The sequence below is a fragment of the Hylobates moloch genome, unplaced genomic scaffold (assembly GCF_009828535.3).
Source record: "Hylobates moloch isolate HMO894 unplaced genomic scaffold, HMol_V3 SCAFFOLD_4, whole genome shotgun sequence".
NCBI classification, from domain to species: Eukaryota; Metazoa; Chordata; class Mammalia; order Primates; family Hylobatidae; genus Hylobates; species Hylobates moloch.
Window position 1 is genome coordinate 15,018,142 of NW_026652279.1, and position 10,670 is coordinate 15,028,811.

Consider the following 10,670-nt stretch of genomic DNA (forward strand, 5'->3'; position numbering starts at 1 on the left):
ACGTTTAAAAACATTCACGATTTTGATGCCTTACCCTGGGTGGAGCTCTCTCATAGTATGCCACACGGTATGTCCTTAGCTGTGTTCAGTAAAATTACAGGGAAGCAGATTCCAGTTGAATAGAAAACAATTTAAATAATTTAGGACTACCCAGTAATAATGTATTTTTTTTTTTTTTTTTTTTTGAGATGGAGTCTTGCTCTGTCGCCAGTCTGGAGTGCAGTGGCATGATCTCGGCTCACTGCAACCTGCTTTCCCGGGTTCAAGCGATTCTCCTGCCTCAGCCTCCCGAGTAGCTGGGACTACAGGCGTGCGCCACCATGCCCAGCTAATTTTTGTATTTTTAGTAGAGACGGGTTTCATCATGTTGGCCAGGACGGTCTCGATCTCTTGACCTCTTGATCCGACTGCCTCTGCCTCCAAAAGTGCTGGGATTATAGGTGTGAGCCACTGCACCTGGCCTGGAATGGTTTTAAAGCAGTGAGCTCTCTGTGGCTGGAAGAATAAAAGCAAAGGTTGAATTATCACTTGCTGGGAATGCTATCAAGGGGTTTCCAAATTCAGTAAGTACTTGGATCACATGATATTTGAGTTTCCTCACATTTCTTAAGTTTCTATAGCCAAAACTTCCAACAGATCACATTTAATGGATGTAGACATTGTCATGAAAACTCATGATTTTACCAGAAATTATCACAGTTATTTCATCTGTAAAATGGGTTAGAATTTAGTAGTACTGATGGAACGTTGCCTCTGACATCAGTCTTATTGGGGGGAATACATTTCCTCTCCTCTTCATGCTTGGATGGAGAGACGGGAACTTCTCCTTGCTCCTCCAAAGCGAGAAGTGTAGGAAAAAGCTCTCTGAACCCTCATTCATTCCTTCCCAATGGAGAACTGACTCATCCCCTGGGTGATACAAGAAGGAACTGAGCATGTGTGGTCCAGCCCTTGGTGGACCTTGAAAGCTAACTGGTCTCAGAATGCAAAGATGAACTCTGCCCCAAGGCAGAGGCCCGCAGTTCTCTCCAATCAGGGAGAAATATTACAGTGTCTGATTGGAGAAAAATTCAACCTTCTCTATTTCAGCTTATTCACTGATCAAGTGGATATTTTTCTCTTCCTCTGACTCCTGTTTCTTATTTCTCAATTTTTTCCAAAGTGAAGAGGGGAATAAGAGAGTTACCTGTTGGTGTCCTTAAACTCCTCACCTATCACAATACAGCAATAAACTGTAACTGTGCATCTCTATGATACTTGTGTTCTGAAATGGCATTGTATTTTTTTTTTAAGTCAGTGAACTCTCACATTCTAAAGTACAGAAAGAGCAAAACATTATATAAACCCCCTCTTTCTTTACTGGCATAAAAAATTTGGGATTTCTAACGCTGAATTGTCTATCCCTAGAAAATAATAACATTTTTCAAGTTTCCAGTTTATTGGGAATTATCTTAGTCATGATCCGCAGAAGTTGGTCCTGGACAATTTGAAGATAGGTCTTCTTTATCTTTCTAGGCTGTTCCACACCAAATACAATACAGAAGTTCTTCTCTTAAATAACTAATCAATATTTGTAATTTTTCCATTACACTTAAATCTTCACTCTTATATTCATCTTCATCCTGTTCTTTTTCTTCTTCATCTTCTTCAGTCTCCTCTTCAAGCCTCAACCAGTACCATGCTTCCCTGGAAACCTGAATATTTTTCTGGGTGTCCAATTGTTGACAGACTCGCTGGCTTCTTCTGAGATCTCCTTCTAGCTTCATTTCATCTTGCTTATTTTTAAGTCACATTCGAAACTGGTCTGCAGCTTTTTCTTCAGCTTGGTTATTCATGTGAATCTTTTTTCTGTAGCTTTCTAATTTTTCCTCTGCTTTCTGTTTTAATGATGCCTCATGACCAAATGCCGCCTTTCCCTGTTTTGATATTGAGAGGAATCGGTTTAACAGTTCCACCCCCACTCTTGCCAAGTGCCTGACCACTTTTATAACTCATCTTTTGGAGCAAGGCAAACCCTTTGTTTTCACAGCCTAGTGAATTCTTCAACCCAATGTCACGTCTTTTTTGTTCTTCTTTTAAACTCTTCTGCCTGTGTTTCAAATTAGCTTCCTGTTGCTTTTCTTCTTTTCCACTGGCTTCCCGGATTTGCCTTAGCATTCACAAGCCTGGTCTGATATCTTCTTGGACATTAATGAAGGAATCAGACGTTACTCCTCTTCTTCTGCCATGTTCAACTTCATATGGCTGTAGTATCTGACAGCTCTCTACTCGCCCTGGTTCAGCTCTGGGGAGTGCGCGCTGCGCAAGCACCCACTGACCGGCGTTGGACTTCAGGGCCTCGGCTCCCTATCATCTTTAATCGTTTCTTAAATTCTCAGAACTGGAGAACTAGGTGTGGTGGATGTTTTTTGTTTGCCCCTCTAACCTACACTATGTTCCCTCCTTCCACGCTGCTCTATGTCCTGGGAGGCTGACCTGTCTGAACCTTAGCAGTGGGCTCCCTTGTCTTTTGGCACCTGATTGGGTTCAGCTCATGGGGAGCCCAGACTGTGAAGTCAGGGCATTAATTTTTCACTTTACCCTTTACCTGCAGGTCCCAGCTTCTAATAGGATGTCCTCTCTATAGGATCTGTGTACCTATCTCCATCTCTGCACCCCCCTTCTCCTCCTTTCCTCTCTGTCTCTCCCTCCACCCCCCCAACATGCTTCACCCTTATTTTGCTCCTTTAGGACTTTGGTAATTATATTTCCTTATATTCTCCCTACATTTTTATAACTAGTATCTATTTTAAATTCTCCTTAAATTATTCAACCTGAGTATGTTATGTCTTTCCTGCCTGGACCCCAACACATACTTTAGGTCAGTGGTTTTAAACTGGGGACAATTTTACCCCCTGGGAAACATTTGGTAATATCTAGAGACACTATTTTGTTTTGTTGGTTTTAAATTTTATTCTAAGTTCAGGGATACATGGGCAGGTAAACTACATGTTGCATGGATTTGGTATACAGATCATTTTGTCACTGAGGTAGTAAGAATATTATCCAATAGGTAGTTTTTTGGTCCTCTCCTCTCTTCTACCCTCCACCCTCAAGTAGGCCCTGGTGTCTGCTGTTCCCTTTGTGTCCATATGTACTCAATGTTTAGCTCCCACTTATAAGTGAGAACATGTGGTATTTCGTTTTCTATTCCTGTTAGTTCACTTAGTATAATGACTTCCAGCTCCACCTATGTTGCTGCAAAGGGCATAATCTTGCTCTTTTTTATGACTGCATGGTGTTCCACAGTGTATATGTACCACATTTTCTTTATCTAGTCTACTATTGATGGGCACCCAAGTTGATTCCATATCTTTGCTATTGTGAACAGTGCTGCAATGATCATATGAGTGCAATTGTCTTTATGGTAGAATGATTTATATTCCTTTCAGTATATAACCAATAATGGGATTGCTGGATCGAATGGCAATTCTGCTTTGAGTTCTTTAAGAAATCACCAAACTGCTTTCCACAGTGGTTGAACTAATTTACATTCCCACCAGTAGTGTATAAGCATTCCTTTTTTTCCAAAACCTTGCCAGTGTCTATTATTTTTTGACTTTTTAATACTAACCATTCTGACTGGTGTGAGCTAGTATCTCACTGTGGTTTTGATTTGCATTTCTCTAATGATTGTGATATTGAACATTTTTTCATGTGCTTGTTGGCCACATGTATGTCATCTTTTGGAAGTGTCTGTTCATGTAGAGACCCTGTTGATGGTCACAACTGGAGGTGGTTTGGGGATATTTGCCCCTGGCATCTAATGGGTAGAGGGCAGGGATGCTACTAAATCCTGCAATGCACAGAACAGTCCCCTACATCAGACAGTTATCCAGCCCAAATGTCAGTAGTGTTGAGGTTGAGAAACCCCACTTTAGATCTTCACTCACATCTGCTATCACATCACAACTGTAAAATCAACACACGTTTACAAACTGCATATAAATAAGAACCACTGAAATTCAAATTTACAATGTTAACTGAAAGTTAAGGATGGAGTTATTTTGCTGAAATTAAATTGCTGCTCACAATACAAGGGTGGCCCTGACTGCTTTGGTGCTAGTTATTTTTCTTTTTGTTGTAGCTAAACTCCATAAGCTGGAGGATAACTCACTTCTCTTAGTATGTCCCTCTACAAAAGCTATCAGAAAATTACAAAATGGTTGTTCCTAGGGCATGCAGCAGGTTTTGTTGGCTTTTACTTTGTACCAATATAATTTTTTTGTTTGTTTTTTTGTGATGTGGTCTCACTCTGTCGCCCAGGCTGGAGTGCAGTGGCACAGTCTTGGCTCACTGCAAGCTCTCCCTCCCGGGTTCACGCCATTCTCCTGCCTCAGCCTCCTGAGTAGCTGGGACTACAGGCACCCGCCAGCATGCCTGGGTAATTTTGTTTTTGTATTTTTAGTAGAGACGGGGTTTCACCATGTTAGCCAGGATGGTCTTGATCTCCTGACCTCGTGATCCGCCTGCCTTGGCCTCCCAAAGTGCTGGGATTACAGGCATGAGCCACCGTGCCCAGCTACCAATATAATTTTTAATCTAAATTCTACCATTATTATTCTTCTCATTAACCCTCATTGATTGAAGCTATGTTCATTGGTGCCAATATGTTCATAAATGCAATTGCAAAGGAGGGAGGGCCCTATGGCCCTATGGTAATACTTAGTCCTTCAGATATTTTTTAAGCTATCATAGAAATTAACGCAGGATATTTAAATAAAATGTAGAAGTCTCATAGAACCTTTAGAATCTATCCTTCGAGTCCTGTGAGAGAAACACTGTTCTGGTGTTTAATGGAAAATGGGAGTAGCCCTAGTTTCTCCCCATGGTTGGTGATGGAAATGCAGAAAGCTTCCACTGTAGACAGAAGGTTTTGATAATGGACAAATACAGCTTTCTTCTTGGCTGTAATTTTTTTAGATGCTTCAAAGATAAAGAAAGGTCTTTCTAATAAAATCTTTACCCCCAAGTGGTACACAGTAGGGGGTTCGGTTCTTATGTATTCCAATCAACATGTTTTCCTTTGTCAGCTGTGGCTCTCTAGATGAACTTCCCTTGTAATAGGAAGGAAGATAACAACATGAGGTTTTTCTCTGCATGAGAAAGATTTGTTTAGTTTCCCCCTTTTTCCCCTGGCTGGGGAGGTGTGTAAGCTTCTAAAAGCTGAGGAGTTTTCTCTGTACAGACCTGTGTTGCCAAGGGCTGTATTCCAAATTCCGTGAGGACAATACAAGCCTTATTCCTGTATCTAATAATATATCAACTGACCATATCTATCACAAAGTCTTGTGTTGCTTTTTATTTTGTTCACGTGTTAGCACCTTTTGCAAATCTAAAATAATTATGAAACCATTTAAAAACAATAATGCTTAAATGCAAATACTTAAATGTTATTAAACTGTTAGCATCTTGCTGAATTATTTCCTTATGGTTAATTACTTCATTTCTTTATAGCCAGCCATGATGGATTGCCAGTTAGGATTGTTTCCTGCTTTGTAAGAAAATATAGTTACATGCTTTGAAACCGCTCAGAATACCCACAACAACTTTCAAAATAGTCTCATATCAATTTTTTTTTGTTTTTTTTTTTTTGGAGGGGGAGGGCCCTTCATTTTAATTTGGTTTTTATTTTTAAATAAATATTTAGCTACCGTGATTTTGATGAAAAGCTCTTTACAGGCTTAATGAAGGATTTTTATGGATCTATATAACATCAGTGTCTTAATTACTACAAATGGATAATAAACCCTTTCTCATATATGAGAATGGGAAACACACAGAGTGAGCACCATTAGGAACAATTGGATTTTCACTTGATAATTCAGTTAAAAAAAAAAAAAAGTAAATACTGGAAATAACAGCCCAAGGGGGAGTCTCTGCAGCTCCACCAGAAACCATAGAGCATAACTAATTCTTAGAGAGATTTTCTCCGTGTTTTTCGGGCTGTGTCAAAAGCAAAATATACATTCATGCAGGGAATGAAATAACTGTTTATTTGGTGGGTGCTAATTAATTTCTCTCTGTTCACTGGAGACATTTAATTCCTCATAATAAAAGGTTCTTGAATTTAGGAAGATACCCAGAGAGGAATATATGGCTCAAGGCAAGTAGCCACAGTATACTAGGAGTATTGAAGATTCTTAAGATGTGTGTATGGCTTTAGGGAATTCACTTGGTTTTAGAAACTCACTTCTTGCTCATTCATATTGGTCTATGTCTGGTTAGCAAAAGGCCAATCAGAAAACAGTCTCAGAAAGGTAGTAGTTTCACTACTTCACATAAGAAAATGAAGAGCTGTTTAGTAGATCTTGAATGAGTTATTGAAATATCTCACTCTTAATAATTTCCTAAGCAGAGATTTTCAAACTAGAATGTGCCCAAAAACGTCCTGAAAATGTGGTAAAATGCGGATTTGGGGGCTCTGCTCTGTGACAGTGATTCAGTAGTTCTGGGTAGAGTCCAGGGATCTTTGATTACTACCACAAACATGGAAACACATTTTGAAAACACTGGTTTCTTTTGGTAGATTAAATGTCCCCCTTGGCATTGCTCCTCTTCTTTTTGTTTTATTGTTTTTCTACTATATAAAAGTATTTAATTTTTCCCACCCCCTAATCAGGTGGGCCCAAATTTGAAATATTAAAGTCTGCTTATATATGTAGAAGCATGTTTTTCCCTCTTCTTGGCCATCCAGTGTGTTCAGAGTCTTTATATTATAGTATCCCAGAGATCATTCTAGAAATGGAATGACAACTGTTTGCAAAACCTGACTCATACATTGATTACCTAACTGTATGTCTACCTTTTTCATAGCTCTGGCTTGAATTGAGGTAGGGGGCCTAAAGACTCTAGGGCCTAGATTTGAAGAAAGATTGTGTTCCCAGCTCCAAAAACATAATTTGTAGGCTTCTTCTTGTAAGATTTGGGGCCTGTGTTTACAATGATATTTGATTAAAGAAAAAGTTTAAAGATTTAATTGGGATTTAGCATCTATTTCCAATAGCATAAAGCATTTCCTTTGCCCTGTACTTTGCTCCCCTCTGTACCCTACCCCCGTTTAAAAATTCTCAGTGTTCTATAGTGCCTCATTTATTTTCAAATAAGGTGATTGCAAAACCAGAACATTTTTTTTTCTGCTTCAATTCCAGAATCTATAAAGTTGTCCTATTTTTCCCAGCATATCTAACCCAAGGGGATCACTGAGGTCCTATATAATTCCTATGTTGTACTTATGAGGTCAAAAATTAAGGTTTCCATTTTGATTCAAAAAGTAACGCAGTTTTAATTCTTAAAAGATTAAGAAAATACAAAGGAGAAAATGAACATTGCTCAGTTCTACTTCCCTTGGATAATTCAGTTAATATTTTGGCACAGTTGACTCTTAATCTTCCAAACTTAGATTTTGTTCAAGAGCTTACATTTTACAGCACTCCCTGTTAGAACGTTTTTGACAACATCTGATCTATATAGCCACACTTTGCCTTTCTTTTGGAGTACCTCTTAAGAGGAGGAAGAACTGCGGAGTTCTTAGAGATGCCCCCAAGGCCTTATAACAATTCTGTTGCTGACTCCTTTCCAATTTGGTTCTCTTTCCTCATCCTGTTGGAAGTTTTATGAGATCCAATTTGGGACTAGTATAATAAATTGTCTCCTCCCCCTCCTCTCTCTCCCTCTCTCTTCCCTCCCCCCCCGCTTTTTCTTCTCTTTCCTCCCCCTTCTCCTCCCTCTTTTTCCTTCTCCCCTTCCTTCTTCTTCCTCCTCCCCTCTCCCTCTCCTCTTCTTTTTCCTCCTCTTTCCTCCTCCTTCTCCTGCTTCTTCTCACCCCTGACATCTTTTCTCAGCTGGCCCTGTCTGGATGAAAGCAAACCTTCCCATGGGACTCTTGTCCATCAATACCCATATGACACACTAGTGATGTGGATTTTTCTCTCTGTTGTGACTGCTGTAATTTGATATTTGCCATGCCAATAGCCACGTGTTTTCTTTTAGTTAATGACATTTATTTGACATCCTTTGTCACATGAGTAATCTTTATCCTATGCAGTCCATCTATCTTCTTTTGGCTGCAATTTTTGTTCACATAATAGCAATGGCATATATCCACCAGTTATTGAACACTTCCAGCGTGCCAGGTGCTGGAGTGAATAAATATATTTACTCACATAATCTTTGCATCTCTTTTGGAGGTCAATGGGGGCATCATGATTTGACAGGTGAGACACTAAGGCTCAGAGGGTTAAGGAATTCCGCTCACTGCAAGCTCCGCCTCCCGGGTTCACGCCATTCTCCTGCCTCAGCCTCTCCGAGTAGCTGGGACTACAGGCGCCCGCCACCACACCCGGCTAATTTTTTTTGTATTTTTAGTAGAGACGGGGTTTCACCGTGGTCTCGATCTCCCGACCTCGTGATCCACCCGCCTCGGCCTCCCAAAGTGCTGGGATTACAAGCGTGAGCCACCGCGCCCGGCCGCGTTAAGGAATTTGCCTTAGTGTGGCAGAGCTGGGATTGCACCCCTGGTCTCCTGGATGCTAGAGTCAGTGAATTAACAAAATGTCCTCCCCAAAATTGAAGGAGCTTTAGAAAATGGCATTAAGATGTCTGCTGGCTGAGTGACCTCATAGAACAGAATAGGTTTATTCTGCCAGGAGTGTCAGTGCAATGAAAAGACTCCCATGGACTCTCAAGAGGTGCAAGTTCTAATGGAGTTATTCTCAAGGTCCTACCAACCCAGTCTCTCATGCTCAAGGCATCCCAGACTTCAGGTCCATCCCGGAGGCTTTGTCTATGTTCAGTGATGCCTAAGGCTCTAGTATGACATCTTGAACAAAGCTCTTGGAGGACTCAGACAGTGAAGGGCTTCTTGTTACAACTACAAGAAGTCTTACTTAGGAACTGTTGTCTGACTGAGCCAGGAAGCAGACAAGACGGTATAGATTGTGGAAATACTCCATTTGTTTGGGGTGAGATTGGTCGTGGGATGAGAGCTGGTGAAATGGGACCTGCTGTATTTCTCATATAGAAAGAGAATAAATCTTTAGGCAAAGGGAAGGTGGAAATCTGGCTTGGAGTCTGGGAAGTCCATCCTAGAAGAGAGGAGGTGGACACCAATGGCATCCCAGTGTAAGCTCCGCTAAGTGACCCTCGAAACCTGTCAGACCCTGGCCAGGCACGATGGCTCATGCCTGTAATCCCAGCACATTGGGAGGCAGTGGAGGGGGTGGATCACGAGGTCAGGAGTTCAAGACCAGCCTGGCCAAGGTGGTGAAACCCCATCTCTACTAAAAAAATACTAAAAATTAGCCGGGCTTGGTGGTGGTTGCCTGTAATCCCAGAAACTCGAGAGGCTGAGGCAGGAGAATTGCTTGAACCTGGGAGGCAGAGGTTTCAGTGAGTCGAGATTGCGCCACTGCACTCTAGCCTGGGTGACAGAGCGAGACTCCGTCTCAAAAACAAAACAAAACAAAAGAAAAACAAACAAACAATCCTGTCAGACTCAAATTTAATTTTAGTCAAATTCAGGACAGAATTTCTTGAGGAAAATAAAATTAAGAATTTCAACTCTCGTTTTGGTTGTTTGGAGGCTGATGATGAAGGGGAATAAACAAGATGATTTTCATCTTCAATAAAGACTTACCTGTAGGAGAGACCTCCTATATTTGACCCCTCCCTTCTCTTTACAACAAAATTATTTTCAGGAACAATTATGAAATGAAACAAAAGATAGTAATGGACAAAAAGGACACTCAGTCTATATTTTCTTTTATCAACTTTATGTATGGTCATGCTATTAAAAAATAAATGTTACTGCACCAAAATGGAAAAAAGTAATGAACTAAAACTTGATTATATTAATGTGTTTTTTTAAATGGGGAGAATCTTTATACAGATATTCTTTTGTAGCAATAAATACAGTTTTTCTTTTTAAAGCTTCTGCAAATCTGTCAATTACTTTAATAAAGTGGATCTTCCCATACGCAGGTTTGGTAGATGGTAGCCAGTTTTGTCAAGCTATCTTTGCTCATGATTGGACACAGAACAGTTATTAATTTTAATTTTAAAACATTTCTTTCACACACATCAACAAATATATAAATACTGGGGAAAATCTTAAATATAAGGCTAAATTTGACAGTGATTCATAAAAATATTGTTTCACCGCACACTCTAGAATTCACAACATTGCCCATGTGTTTGTTTATTCAGGATGGATTTTAGGGGGTTTCAAATGTCTTTGCACTTGAAAAAATTTAAACATAAACACTCCAAGTGACTTGATCACCCTGAATGACATAATTGAATGAACTTGAATTCTGTTTCTTGGTTTCAGAACCACTGTGTTGTCTTTGTCTTTATTCTGGAGCTTCTGTGTAAACACAGAAATATGTCATCCTCTGGGGATTGGAAATAGGAACTGTGACCACAGCAAGCTCAAACTATTTGGAACTTTTTTTTTTTTTTTTTTTTTGAGACAGAGTCTCACTGTTTTACCCAGCTGGAATGCAGTGGCACGATCTTGGCTCACTGCAACCTCCACCTCCCAGGTTCAAGCGATTCTCGTGTCTCAGCCTCACAAATAGCTGCAATACAGGTGTGCGCCACCATGCCTGGCTAATTTTTGTATATTTAGT

General features: G+C 40.2%; 1 pseudogene; it reads right to left on the reverse strand.

The window, feature by feature from the left end:
- Nucleotides 1–1,414: 1,414 nt before the first annotated feature.
- On the reverse strand, nt 1,415–2,255 carry LOC116466282 (G patch domain-containing protein 11-like; annotated as a pseudogene).
- Nucleotides 2,256–10,670: the final 8,415 nt, after the last annotated feature.